General features: G+C 39.2%; 1 protein-coding gene across 2 annotated transcripts in view; it reads right to left on the bottom strand.

Moving 5' to 3' along the window:
- The window catches only part of nphp4 (nephronophthisis 4), a 163,234-nt gene that overhangs the window by 65,294 nt on the left and 84,993 nt on the right, over nt 1-12,947 (bottom strand). The window lies entirely within an intron of this gene.

Below are 12,947 nucleotides of genomic sequence, written 5' to 3'. Positions count from 1 at the left end.
AATTCAGTGCTGCCACATTCGTTCTCCCACAGCTCATTGACTGCAAACCTGAGCAACATTTTCAAATTAAATTTAAAATGTACTGCACTCTCCGATGCTTTAAGATTTCCACATCCCCAGTCACTTTAACTAAAAAAACAAAACAAACTGTTTTATCCAAAAGTTGCAAAACAAAATTTAATGTAGCGCTCTCCTCTAATGGACGCTCTTGCTTAAGCCAACAATACAACTTGTCACAAAGTTTTTAAAGCGGTTCTGGTGCTAAAGTGTGAATAATAAAGTACGGTTAACCAGTTGGACATAACTTATCTTAACTTCAGAAGCAGTTACCAGGTTAACAGGTTAAAAGGGACTTCATACACTCCCCTTCAGACTGTACGTCTACAGTGAATGCCCTGTGTACACGCCTGTTTGTTCTTGACTATGTGCCCTACCCTTCCTCCATCTTTCTCAGTCCCCCCTCAGATCTGCCCAGCTCTGGGGCCAACAGCAGTCCTCACTGAGTCCTTCCACAAACCTTAGTCTCAGGCTTAGATCATTGCTTACCATGCAGCCATCGTACTCTATCAATAATCAATAGGTGTTGTGGGCTGTACTAGTAAATGTCAGCTATATACATGACATTTTAAAAAGATTATAGATTTTAACCACTGTTTGCTTTTATAGAGTATTAAGTGGTTGCTCTGTTTGTCTGAGAAAGTGACAACGTGTGTAAATGAACTATGAATCTATTTCATACAGTTTTTGTAAACTGTGTAATGTTTGGATGAGTCATTAAAGTAAAAGTTCTCTGTGAGAAAACACCACTTTATCATTCTCATGATTACGCCTCCTCTTTCTTCAGATCAATAAAAAGACAAAGACCAGGTCGTAATATATATTGAAATATCTAAAAATGTTATGCCTGATGCCTGCTTTGGATATTTTTGTTTTTTGAAAATTAGACAATTAATGTTAACTTTTTTCCTAATACAGGTAAAGAACATTTTAAAGTTTAAAAATGTCAGATCTAGTTTAAATTAGAAACTGATATCAAACATTTGGGGAAACCAGTTTCCAAAAGTGATGTTGTTGTTGTTCCTTTAAGTAATTTATAGTGTGTTGACTTCCAATTTGTGATTTAAGGTAGTGGCGTAAATAACTTACGACCAGGCTCTTGATTACCACAACCAAACTGGAGACCACTGAATCCTGCATGTCAAGGTTATTATAGGTTATTATGTGAAATCGAGAAATTAAAACCTACTGAAATTATTTTGTTTTAGTTTAGTTGTTTTAGAACTTAAATAAATTTATTACTAAAATTAAAATTTATTACTAAATTAACTATATGATGGATACACATTTATTGACACTCTGGATCGGTCAACTGCTTTCATAAAGTTATGTGTTGTTATTGTAAAATATGCACTAATCTTTGTAACTATTGCCTCTGTTACATCCTCCATACAATAATAAATAAAAGGACAAAAACTAACAGTGAAACTAATAAAAACTAAACTAAAACTAAACATTTCCAAATAATAAAAAAGTAAACTTAAATAAGAAAATCCACTCTGGGAGCTAACTGAAACTAAACTGTATTAAAAACAAAAGGTCAAAACGAAATAAAAATAAAAACTAGTTAGAAAATATACAAGTGTAATAACTCTGCCAGCCAAGATGAGTAGGATCAGTGCTGTGTTGCTTATTCGCTCAATCTTCAACAGAGCTTTACAGAATATTTTTTCAGCTTTGCAAGTCATCTTGATAAGTAAGAGAGAAAAGGCTGTAATGGTAAAAACAATCTGTCAATGAACTGCTTATGCTGCCAGTATTCCTTAATAATGGGCCTTTCAGTTCACTTGTGACCCCTACTGAATCTGCTACACTCAAAACAAATGGCTCTCTAGATGGCAATAAAGATACTGCAATGAACTTTACTGAGCAATAAAAGAAGAATTGCTAACTCACCCACAGATCTGTTGGCCTAACACACTTTGGTATTTTTCTGAGGACACTGCAAATGGGGCTTAAAATAAACTACAACAGACATCCCTGCTCTCTTCAAATCTTATCCTCAACAAGAAAAAAAATAAAACAAGGAAGACATCACACAGCAAGCTCTGATGTGCCTCTGTGACACAGGGTACTTGACAAACCGCTGGTTATATAGTGTGGAGCGTATCACGCTGATAGTTTAGCTAGTATTCACTTCATAGGTGCGTGGCTACACTGTAGCGGCGTGCTGAAGACACACAGAGACAGCCCACGATTCTAGCTATGTGTCCAAGGAACAAGTATGTAAGTGAACAGATGCAATCACACAATTTTATTGAATGTCCACACATTGGCTAAATAGAGAAATACAAAAAAAAACATAAAGACAAAAATCTATTAAAATGATATAAAGTAGCTTTAATGTGGGATAAACATTAAGCTTCCACCTGCACAACTAATCAAATCTTGATCTTGATCATGATTTTGGCTTCGTACAATGAAACAAAGATGAGAGTTTCTGCTCCACCAGCAGAAAAAGCCAAAAGCAAATCAAGCACTCCTAACATCAGTGCCGGTGCTTGCATGTGCCAATCACAGCCGGAAGTATCCTAGACTAGTCTGGACGAGTAAAAAACATTAAAAGACAGACATACAACAACATGTAAATGCCTGGCACAGCAGAAGACGAAGAGCTTGTCCCTCAAAGCGGATCCAGTGTTTGGAAAAACTTCGGATTTAGGGCAAGTGTCTGTGCCTGCAAAGCAACACAACTAACTGATTAAACCACCTAAAAAAACCCATCTCAAACTGTAGTGTAATAAATGCACCAAGGCAGACTCAGACATCCATGAAAGCGAGTCCGTACAGCACATCAGTATATCCATCCAACCAATCACATTCCATGTGGCCACACATGAGACCAACAAACACAGTGAGTAACAAAGGCGTCAGGAAAATGGTCAACATACTCCACAAAAGATATGTTATCCCCTCGAGCAATTATCTTTCTAAAGTGGCAAAATCTGCGCTGTATGCAAAATGTCACAGGGGAAATAGAGAGGGATCTCACAGCTGGTGAGTTTTATTTACTTCCATCAGGCAGGTACAATGAATTGAGTCAAATGTTTTTTATTTAGTTTCTAGAAGACTTAGGCCAGGTAAATAAAGGCCTTATTTTTCTGCAAAGATTAATTAAAACAGATTAATTTAGAGAATTTATGTACAACAGTACAATAAAAAGAAAATTTTTAGCCATAATCACGCAGCCCTAATCAAACTACATTTTTCCATACATTCAATGAAGCAATGTGATACTGAGTGAACAAACCAAAGACAGCACTATTTTAGAAAATGGAAAAATAGATGCCCCCCCCATAAGTCAGATTTCCTCACTATCGATTCTGAAATAGTGTCTGATCTCTCTCGGAAGATCACATTTAGAAATCAAGGTCTGCCGGTTTGAACAATGTTTGAAACAACAGATGACCTGATGCTGAAGAGACAGAGCTTTCTCCCACTTCTGCATGAAAAGTATCCACTTTTTAAAAGACAGGCTAGATAGATAGAAAACCACAAAAAAATCATACTAAGAATACCTGATCCTGTTACTCCCTTGAAAATGTGTTGGTGTCCTAGTCAAATCGCAACACTTATTTGAAACCTGTTGCTACGCAAAACTTATTTTGCTCACAAGAAGCTCCTGCTTTCAGACACACTAGGTTTCACAGGAATTTGAAAAGCCTGTATTTGGAAAAACCTGGAGTGCGCTAGATTCCAGTTAGCTTACCATTTGTTCTCCTCAACATATCAAAGATATGAAAAAACAACCACAGCTTAGACGTCTTCTGTGAAGATGCCATAGGAAACAAGATATTTGTCACCATTGTAAAAGTAATGGAACACGAAGAAACAACAACTGTGCTGTTGATAAAGAGCTGCAGGTGACAGGCTGCACACCTCCAACTTCTCAGCAAGATAACCAACTTTAATGTGCCCTGTTATGTGCTTGCCGAGTGCGGCGTGAAATCAAAAGAAATCAATTTCTCACGCCATGATGGGAAAAGGCAGATTTGTTTATTGAAACAGTGTGTGTTTGTTTGATTGAGGACTAAACACCAGTTGCTCTTTTGTGTATTTCTGACGACAGAGCTTCTCGAGGACCGACTGCTGCCAAGGGAGGCATTAAACCACACTTTCTGCCACCACAGTAACTAAGACTGCCATCAAATTAATCAGGGCTGAAATATTTTTGTTGTTAATTAAAAAAGAGCTGGCATATAGAGCCAGATATATGTTGTTGTTTTTTTTTTTAAGTTTTAAATACTGCCATCTGTCTAGGAAAGTGGTACTGATGGAACATATGGGACATGGTTTAATTGGAATCAACTGAAATGACACCTTAACAGAGCAAAAATGGAAGATTTTCAAACAAAGTGGTTTGATACATTTTGAATTGTGCATAGTCTCATAGTTTCCTCGCTTCTAAAGACTAGATTAGGTGTGGGCGTAAACCAAAATATGAGCAGTTGGCTGTTGGGATCAAGTCAAAATGTCCTCAAATGTTAAGACCAGTGGACTATCACATATCCACACATGCATGCAATCTCACATTGAGTCATCACGTCTGCACACAGAAGGCGTGAAAGACACTACGTAGACGACTCTGCATGAGAGGATCTCACACACACACGCACATACGACAGGAGAATACACGGAGAGAGGCAATTAGTCGTGGCATAACTGCGGCTGCCAATGTTCTAACCTCAGCCTGTCTGTCCTGACAGCCAAGTGTGTCATCTGTTCAAATTCTAGCTTCATGGGACCTGCACGTGAGTATGTGTGAATGCGTACATATGTGTCTTGTGGAAGTACGCGCTGCTGACGAAAGATCTGAGCACGAAACAAATTGTGCTGCTTCAGTCTGCTTTGCGTGAGTTATAATAGAAGTGTGCACTGGCACTGTGGAAGGATGGACAGCCAAATTCTTGAGATGCGTCTGATCCTCAGATTTGCAGCGTGTCTATTATGAAAATTGTTTTTGTTACAATATTAGTTTTCTTAATCCCCCATGGAGTGGGATTAGACAACAGTAAATCCACACACCCCGTATCAGGCTTATTAGATTTCTGAGTACGGGATTGTGCTTGGAAGCTACAATGAGTACCAGCTATATATGTTCATGTTTAATGGTTTGAATCATTAAAACATTTTTTTATTATTCATGTGAATAATTATAATTATTCATGACAATAGAATAAATAGGACACCCTACCTTGGGTGAATAAAATCACCCTAGAAACAGCAATAAACAGGAAGCTGACTTTCTATTTTGCAATAACCTTTAATCTCAAAATGACTGTGTTATAAAGGCTTTGCCTGCATATGTATTTGATTTTAATCATTTAGGATCAGTGAATGGTTAATTTTAATACAACACAACAAACACTGTTTGGTCTGTTTACATCTCTGTCTGGTAGTATAATACTACAGTCTATTGTCGAAGCTTTTATTTTGACAGTTAGGGCAAGGGGGTACTGTAACAGGGTGAACAGGCTACCAAAACCTCATTTTTACTCATATTGAGCTTTAGCCTCCTTACTGCCTGCTCAAATGCAGTTATATAATTCCTACAGCATATTCAAATCATCTGTGATGCTCACGATTCTGTCCTCCCTCACACACACAGAATCTCCAATTCTGCTCTTACAAATCAGTGTGCCTGGCAGGAAGGAAAAAGTCAAGTAATTTAATGACGAAAAATGCAAGATACAGTAAGTACGGGTAGGCAGATTCAGGTGGAATTCAGGTGGGAATAGACACGGGTAGCAGTTGGCACACAATGACAAAAGAAACTCCAACAGATTCGCAAGGAGAAAAACTGAGCCTTTATCAGTAGTGGCAGGTTTACTGGCAGAATTAGCACGTGTGTAAAGTGGGTGGAGAAGGTCCAATAACATGGGAAGCAGGGAAAATGGTAGTCACTGCAGGACTGGCAGGAAAAGAAAGAAAGTGTGTACCGGTGACACAAGGAGATATTTTGTCACTATAACTGTTTGTGCTCTCAAATGTTGGCCTGCAGACTGTTGAGCTCAGAATTTGTTGTGTGCTCTCCAACCATTTGTCACGATTATATTTCCATTAGAGTCAAGGACCTAACTTTGCACGTATCCACTGTATATGCTAAACCAGCATCATTCCTTCAAGAAGCTTCATGAATGTTTATCTGCCCGCTCTCTTAGTGTCAGCACGCGCACATAAAGGAGAGAGAGAGAGAGGCCTTGACGTGGGATCAAGCTCACCATGTGACTCACAGGAAGGAAATAATAGTCAGGCGTCGCTTTAAAGGGAGGAGGATTTAGAATGAGATCCAGTGAAAATGTTGCAGGGATTACTGGGATGAAATGTTGAGAACAACAGGCAGAGAAGTCAAGAAAGCTGAAGATGGAAAATATTACTGATGCACCACACATATAACCATTTAAGCAAGTCACAATGTGAACATTAGTACTTATATTTCAGTAAGAATGTATGTGGCTGGGAGAAAAGTGATCTCTAATGTGTAACAGCAGAGAAAGACAAGTTATAGAATATAGTGACAACAACTGAATTAAATACAACTGTATATATAAGTAGTAATACCAAAATTGTCAAAATATTCCTAAAATATTCCTCTGTTACAGCAGAAATAACTTAAACATAGTGTGTGGGAATTTAATTGTATCTGTGTTGTTATGTTGGGTAGATTTCATCATAACAGTTTGAGGACTATTTTATTTTGGGCTATTATATTTAGGATCAATACTGGGACTGTATACATGTGGGTCTAAACTTGTGGTCCAGCTTTGTACCAACAATCTTTGCTATTTTTATCTAGGCTGAACAAGTAATAATAGTAAAATAAACTGGCGTGCAGAGAGCATGGAAATCAGAAAATAAGGTAAACTGCCAGCTTGTTAAGACTGTGTTAAGGATGTTAAATATGATTAGAAAAATAGCTGCCAAATATATACAAAATTCAGTCTCATTCAGAGCTCAAATGGACAGAACACCTCATAATTAGATTCACATATCTTCCATCCATCTACAGTAAATTATTTTGGTGTGAAATAAAAAAAAATGGGTGTGGGTGGGAGGACAGTGCAGAGTTTAGAACTGCTCTCTCACAGCCAGGAAGTCGTGGGTTCGATTCACAGGCTGCGTGGAGCTTGCATATTCGCCCTGCTTGTGCGGGCTCTCTCCGGGTACCAGCTAACTAGTGATTCGATATTCTCTCTCTGTGTGTTGGGCCCCATGATAGACAGGCTGTCACATCTCGCTCTGTGACTGCCCGGGTCCCCCTGTGACCCTGAATTGGATAAAAGGAAAACGGATGGGGGTTGTGTACGTGACACAAGAAAAAACAAAAACCCACGTGGCCATGACACGCTCATGACATGTACAAGAAGTAACCCTTAATGGAGTCCCTCAGCTATCTGGGTGCCTCTTTTGGTTGCCAGATTCTGACTGGAGAATGAAAATAGTTGCTACATAAAAGGTTTGTGGATTTTCTGGAGTAACTGGGTCATGATTTCTGGAAAAAAAGACATTGCTGCTGAGTTGGGTTTTTAAATCCAAAAGAGATTCTGAGCTCTGGGTAGCTCAAACAAAAAAACTAGATGAATGCATGAAACAGCATTACAGGCCACGGGGAAAAACATAAGTGAATTAGATTTTTGGGTGAACTGCCCCTTTAACAGTCAATCTGTATACTACACGTATCTTGTCTGGAAAGGCACAGTGTGCAGAATTTTAATGTTGTTATGGATTATATTATTTTAAGCATTCTGGTGCCACGAGCATTTGGTTTGTACAGACTTATGCTCTCTTACTGGCTGTCATTCTTGGGGCTTCAGCTCAATACCACCAAAGCAGGATTTTATATATATATTAGTTGGCTTAAAAACATGTCTTCTGCTGTTTTAACTAGACCAAACATGACACACTTCTCCAAGATAATATTAACTGTTAACAAATACTGATCCCACGCAGTATTTGCTACAGTTCTTGCCAGTCCCACAAATTCAAAGCCTCAAAGCAGGAAAATCTTCAGGCTCCTTCTTTATGTGCCATCCCCTAAACGCAACTCTATATTTTCCAGTCAGGTTTTCCACATCGTCATGCCATATGTGTGACATACATGCGCAATAACACAATTATCTGAGATATAAACTTAAAGATGATTACAAAAAAATAAAAATAAAGACTTATGCTGAATAATGAAGTACACATGATCCCCTAAAGAAAAAGTAGTAAGCTATAAACTGCATATTGTAGATAGTGTACAACACCAGCACCAACAGAAATCAATTGTAATTTATTAGAAAACAAGTTAAGCTTGAATCAATACTGTACAATCACCGGACACTGCATTAGGTACATCTTCCTAGAACCAGGTTCTTCATGGCACAGGTTCAACAAGGTGCTGGAAACATTCCTCAGAGAGTTTGGTTCATACTGACATGATAGCATCAAACAGTTACTACAGATTGGTTGGCTGCACGAATAAAGGGATGGCCACCACAGGTAGGTTGTGGTGTTTAAACAATGCTCCTTTTGCAGTAAAGGGCCCAAAGTGTGCAAGAAAATATCCTCCACTTTCATGTTTTCATGCCAGATCACCTGAATGTTGCAGTAGAAGTTTTTCCAGTCTTCTATCGTCCAATTTTGGTGAGTTTGTGCAAACTTAGCGTTCGGTTCTGAGTTCTTAGCTGACAGGAGTGGCACCCAGTGGAGTTTTCTGCTGATTTAGCCTGTCTGCTTCAAGGTGCAATGTGTTGTGCGTCAGAGATCCTCGTTTGTATACCTTGTTTGTTACGAGTGGTTATTTGAGCTATTGTTGCCTTTCTTTATTGAAGCCATTTGGTCATTTTCCTCTGACCTCTGACATCAACGAGACATTTTCACCCAGAAAGCTACTGGTCGCTGGACAGTTCCTCTCTGAAAAACCCTAGAGGTGGTTGTGTGGGAAAATCCCAGTATATCAGCAGCTCCTGAAATACTAGGGCCAACCTGTCTGGCACCAACAACCATGCCAATTAAATCACCTTTCTTCCCCTTTCTGATGTTCAATTTGAAGTTCAGGCATACCTACAAAGTAGCTCTGTACTTGTGATTTCCATCAAAGCATGAAATTGAGTTTCAAGTACACAATAATAATTATATTTTCTAAAATTCATACAATAAAACGCAGCAGAGAAACCCTGAGTATTGTTTTAATTGATATAAGAATGAGGCACAAACAACACTTTGCAAAGGAGGGCTGCAAAAGTTAGGTCCGACTGAGCAAGAGCCTGCTGTCGAACAAGCCGGCTGCCAGCAGCAAACTGAAACACGGTCTCACCTTTGGCCCCCAGACTACAAGACCACCTGGGTCAACAGAACACAAGCGCGACCCTGAAACACGGCCGCAGCCTGATGAGAGAAATCATCAACAGAGGCAAACAAACTCAGCTGCTCTTCCAAATGCTGGCTATAAATACCACAGGATCTTTAGCATTCTGCACCGCGGCAAAGAGAGAGCATCAAAGATCAATAATTTATGCAAGCAAGAGAAAGTTGTCAGATCCCACAATGCCGGCGCACAGAGCTAAAGCATGCAGCTTGTTTACAGAGCCATCTCAGAGAAGGATGCCACTGATTAATCAGCACCTGACAGCCATGTTGAAGAGAAAAGGAACATTTTGTTGAACGGGGAAAAATATCATCATAAGACTGAACAAGCACTTTTTTCCATACATGTTTAAAAGAAAGTGAGGAAAACAGACAGGGAGAATGATAGACTGTATTTGTGAATTTTGCAACAGCTAACAGAGTTTTGATGAAATGTAGGGTGGCTGCCAACAGCAGTGGCACTGATTCACACGCTGTTTTCTGTTTCTTCTTTTTTCAGAAAGATCCTGGATGGCCACCAGATATCTACTGAGCATCTAAGGCACTAATGACTGCTGCTTTACACCATTATTCGCCAAGGAGTACATGTGAATGTGCTAAATATTTACCGTTTACTTAAAGCTGCCTTGGTTTATGCTTTTTGACCACTCAGAGGTGGAAGAACAAAAAAAAAAAACACAACGATGGTTGATATGGTGGCAAATAATTGCCTATCTACATAATCAGGAGTGAGGCTCATTTATGTGGCGTGATATTATAAAATATCAGAATAATATTTAAAAAATACTTTTGCATTTGTTTTGGTCGACACCATCTCAAAATATCTGACACTTAAGCCTCTAGTTAGCTTTGTCAAGCTGTTATACCCTCTACTTTTGACTACCTCCCAGCCAGGAGGTCACTTAAATAACACCGTAAACACTGTCTCAGTTCTCATTTCACCACATCACCAGATCCTAGACTCCTCTACCCAGTTATTCAAGGTCAAGCCATTCCTGTGCACCGATCTGTTTGCTAAACCTCTTACCCACTTTCATTTTTGTCCACAGACAAAAATTTCCAGTCACTGCCAAACTCCAGCCACTTATCCACCTCTGCTCTGGAGCTGCACTGCTCTCCTGGTTCCACAGATTAATCTTCCTGGCTTCACTAAACTCGTCTCCTCTGGTCAATCCACAAGCTGCCACTTTGAACCTTTCCCCCTGGCTCTCTTGGTTTCCTCTGTTATAAAGACACTCGGTAAACAATCTGAATTCTTATTAAGCTTGTAAATAGATCATTCCTTGTTTCCACACCCTGCCTGTTTTCAGAGTTCTGCATTTAGGTATTCTGTCCAGCCTAAAGACATATGTTTGCCGTTGCGCTGGTTGTTTTTGGAGTTTTTTTGTTTTAACTCATTGAAAGGGATTTAAAAATGAAAAATCATCTTTTTAAACCTAGAATGAGGTTTGTCCATTAATTCAGTGTGCTGTAATGGCCACTTGTGGTCACAGATTGTTTTTCTCCAAAATTTACATCGGCAGCTTATTAAAATTGGGCTGTGTTTTTCTGTCTTATGATTTGCGTTCCTCCTCTGAAGCAAAGTTAATTGCTCCTTTTGGGAAAATGCAGTTGAACTTTAACCCATAATCCTTGAAAAATAGGGTATGAGAGTGTCCTAATTTGCAGTGGAAATATGCAGAAATGTCAGCAAATGTTTTATTTTTATTTTTTCAGAATAATTCGAGGCCGAGTGTTTTGGGAATTTGAGTTGATAAGACTCATGAGCTGTATATAAAATGGTAGATTAATTTAAGCACAACCACCTTTTAATGTCGTCCCCAAAGAAATGCCCGGTATGACCAGAATTGTCTCCTCCCAACCTCTGGGAGCTGCCCTCTGTAGGTTTCCACCGCCCTTGCTGTTTAATCAAAATGAGGGTCGATTTCTAGAGTTCAAGGCTGCGATGATCCCACAGCTCCCAGCTGGTTCAATTTAAAATGAGTCGACAATACAGACTCATTTTGGCCCAGAGAGCCAACACTGAAACAGAGCTGATGTCTCTCCTCCTCCTCCTCCGCTCTGTGTCACTGGCCTCATCCTGAGAGAGAGCACCATCCATCACAACTCCCAGTCTCCACTGACACTTCTCACTTAGGCTGAGGGATGATGCTACAAACAGAATGCCGGCACTCACGATTGAGTATACTTCTTAATGCTTATTAAAGGGTAAAACGTATTCATTTGAGCTCTAAGCTAAACTACATTTGTCATAATAACACAGTATAATCAATAACATTGTATTGATCGCTGCTTATAATTACATTTATTATTAATTTTTCTCCAGCATATTAACATTTTAATTGTTCTTGAGGACATAATGTATGACTCTATAATTTTTTTATCATTATTTAATATTTATATATAAGTCCTCTTTGTTCATTGATCTTTGGACCTCACCTCGTCTTTGCATTTGTTCTCTCTGTTGCTGCTTTCATGCTGAGGATGGCTTACATTTTACCCTTTAACAAACCATATTCACTAGTGATTGGTACCATTCTGACATTAAGACTGGGCACTCTCTACATCTTCAAATTTTTGAGTTAAGTGTCCTGTTACTTTGTGTTCTATTTTGAAGCAATCGTTCTATGTATGACTCTCTCACATTATTATGAACTTCTTTTCATTGAGGTTTGGAGGTATTTGTTTATGCACAGCTCTCTGGACTGCCCAAATCATCACCCCTCTGCCACCAAGCTTGACAGTTAGCATGACAATTTTGGTTTTCACCAAATGTGGCAGTGTGCACTACAGCCAAACATCTCCATTTTAGCCTTGTGTGTCCAAAGGACATTTCTCTAGAAGTTTTTTGGTTTGTCCAGACGTCACTTTGCACACCTAAGCCATGTTGTGATGTTCTTCTTAGAGAAAAGAAGGCAACGCTGCCACTGTATTCATACCTTACACATTAATGAAGGCTGCTGTGAGTGCCACTACAAACAGTGTCACTCTGTGACAGGATGGGAATTGAGAGGGGGGTGTTTGAGAGAGGCCCCGTGCCTTTCTTCAATTATGTCTCCCAGTTCCGCTGTTGTTGAGAGATCTGGGTCAGATAATGAATTTTTCTTGACTTTTTTTTTTTTTTTTTAATTTATAGACCTGACCTGCAATCTCTGTCGACAAACCAGACAAAGCCTAAGTGTGGGTCTCTCAAGATTAATGATCCCTGTCTAAAGAGCATGTAAGGGGAGCTGTGTCCATGTACAAGGGGCAGCTAGAGGAGCTTCCTGATCCAGGCGGGAATCTATCCAGGTCAGCTTTTAACCAAAATGCATTCATAACAGTTCCTTTCAAAAAGTACAGACACTGCGTTTGCTTTTTTCTTGCTTCACTCAGGTAACAGCAGAATAAAAGACAAAAGTTTTATTGCCAGGGTCACAGGAAGAAATCCCCATTGTTTGTGTAAACCACACAGCCTGTATGCCCTCCCCTCTGCTGCTGTAATATTTCCAAGCATTCAACAGTGCACCATTATAGAATACAACATGAAAAATTGCAGT

This window comes from Oreochromis aureus, linkage group 20 (genome assembly GCF_013358895.1).
Source record: "Oreochromis aureus strain Israel breed Guangdong linkage group 20, ZZ_aureus, whole genome shotgun sequence".
Lineage (NCBI taxonomy): Eukaryota > Metazoa > Chordata > Actinopteri > Cichliformes > Cichlidae > Oreochromis > Oreochromis aureus.
The sequence above is the reverse complement of the archived record's forward strand: the minus strand, read 5'-3'. Positions and strand labels throughout refer to the sequence as shown.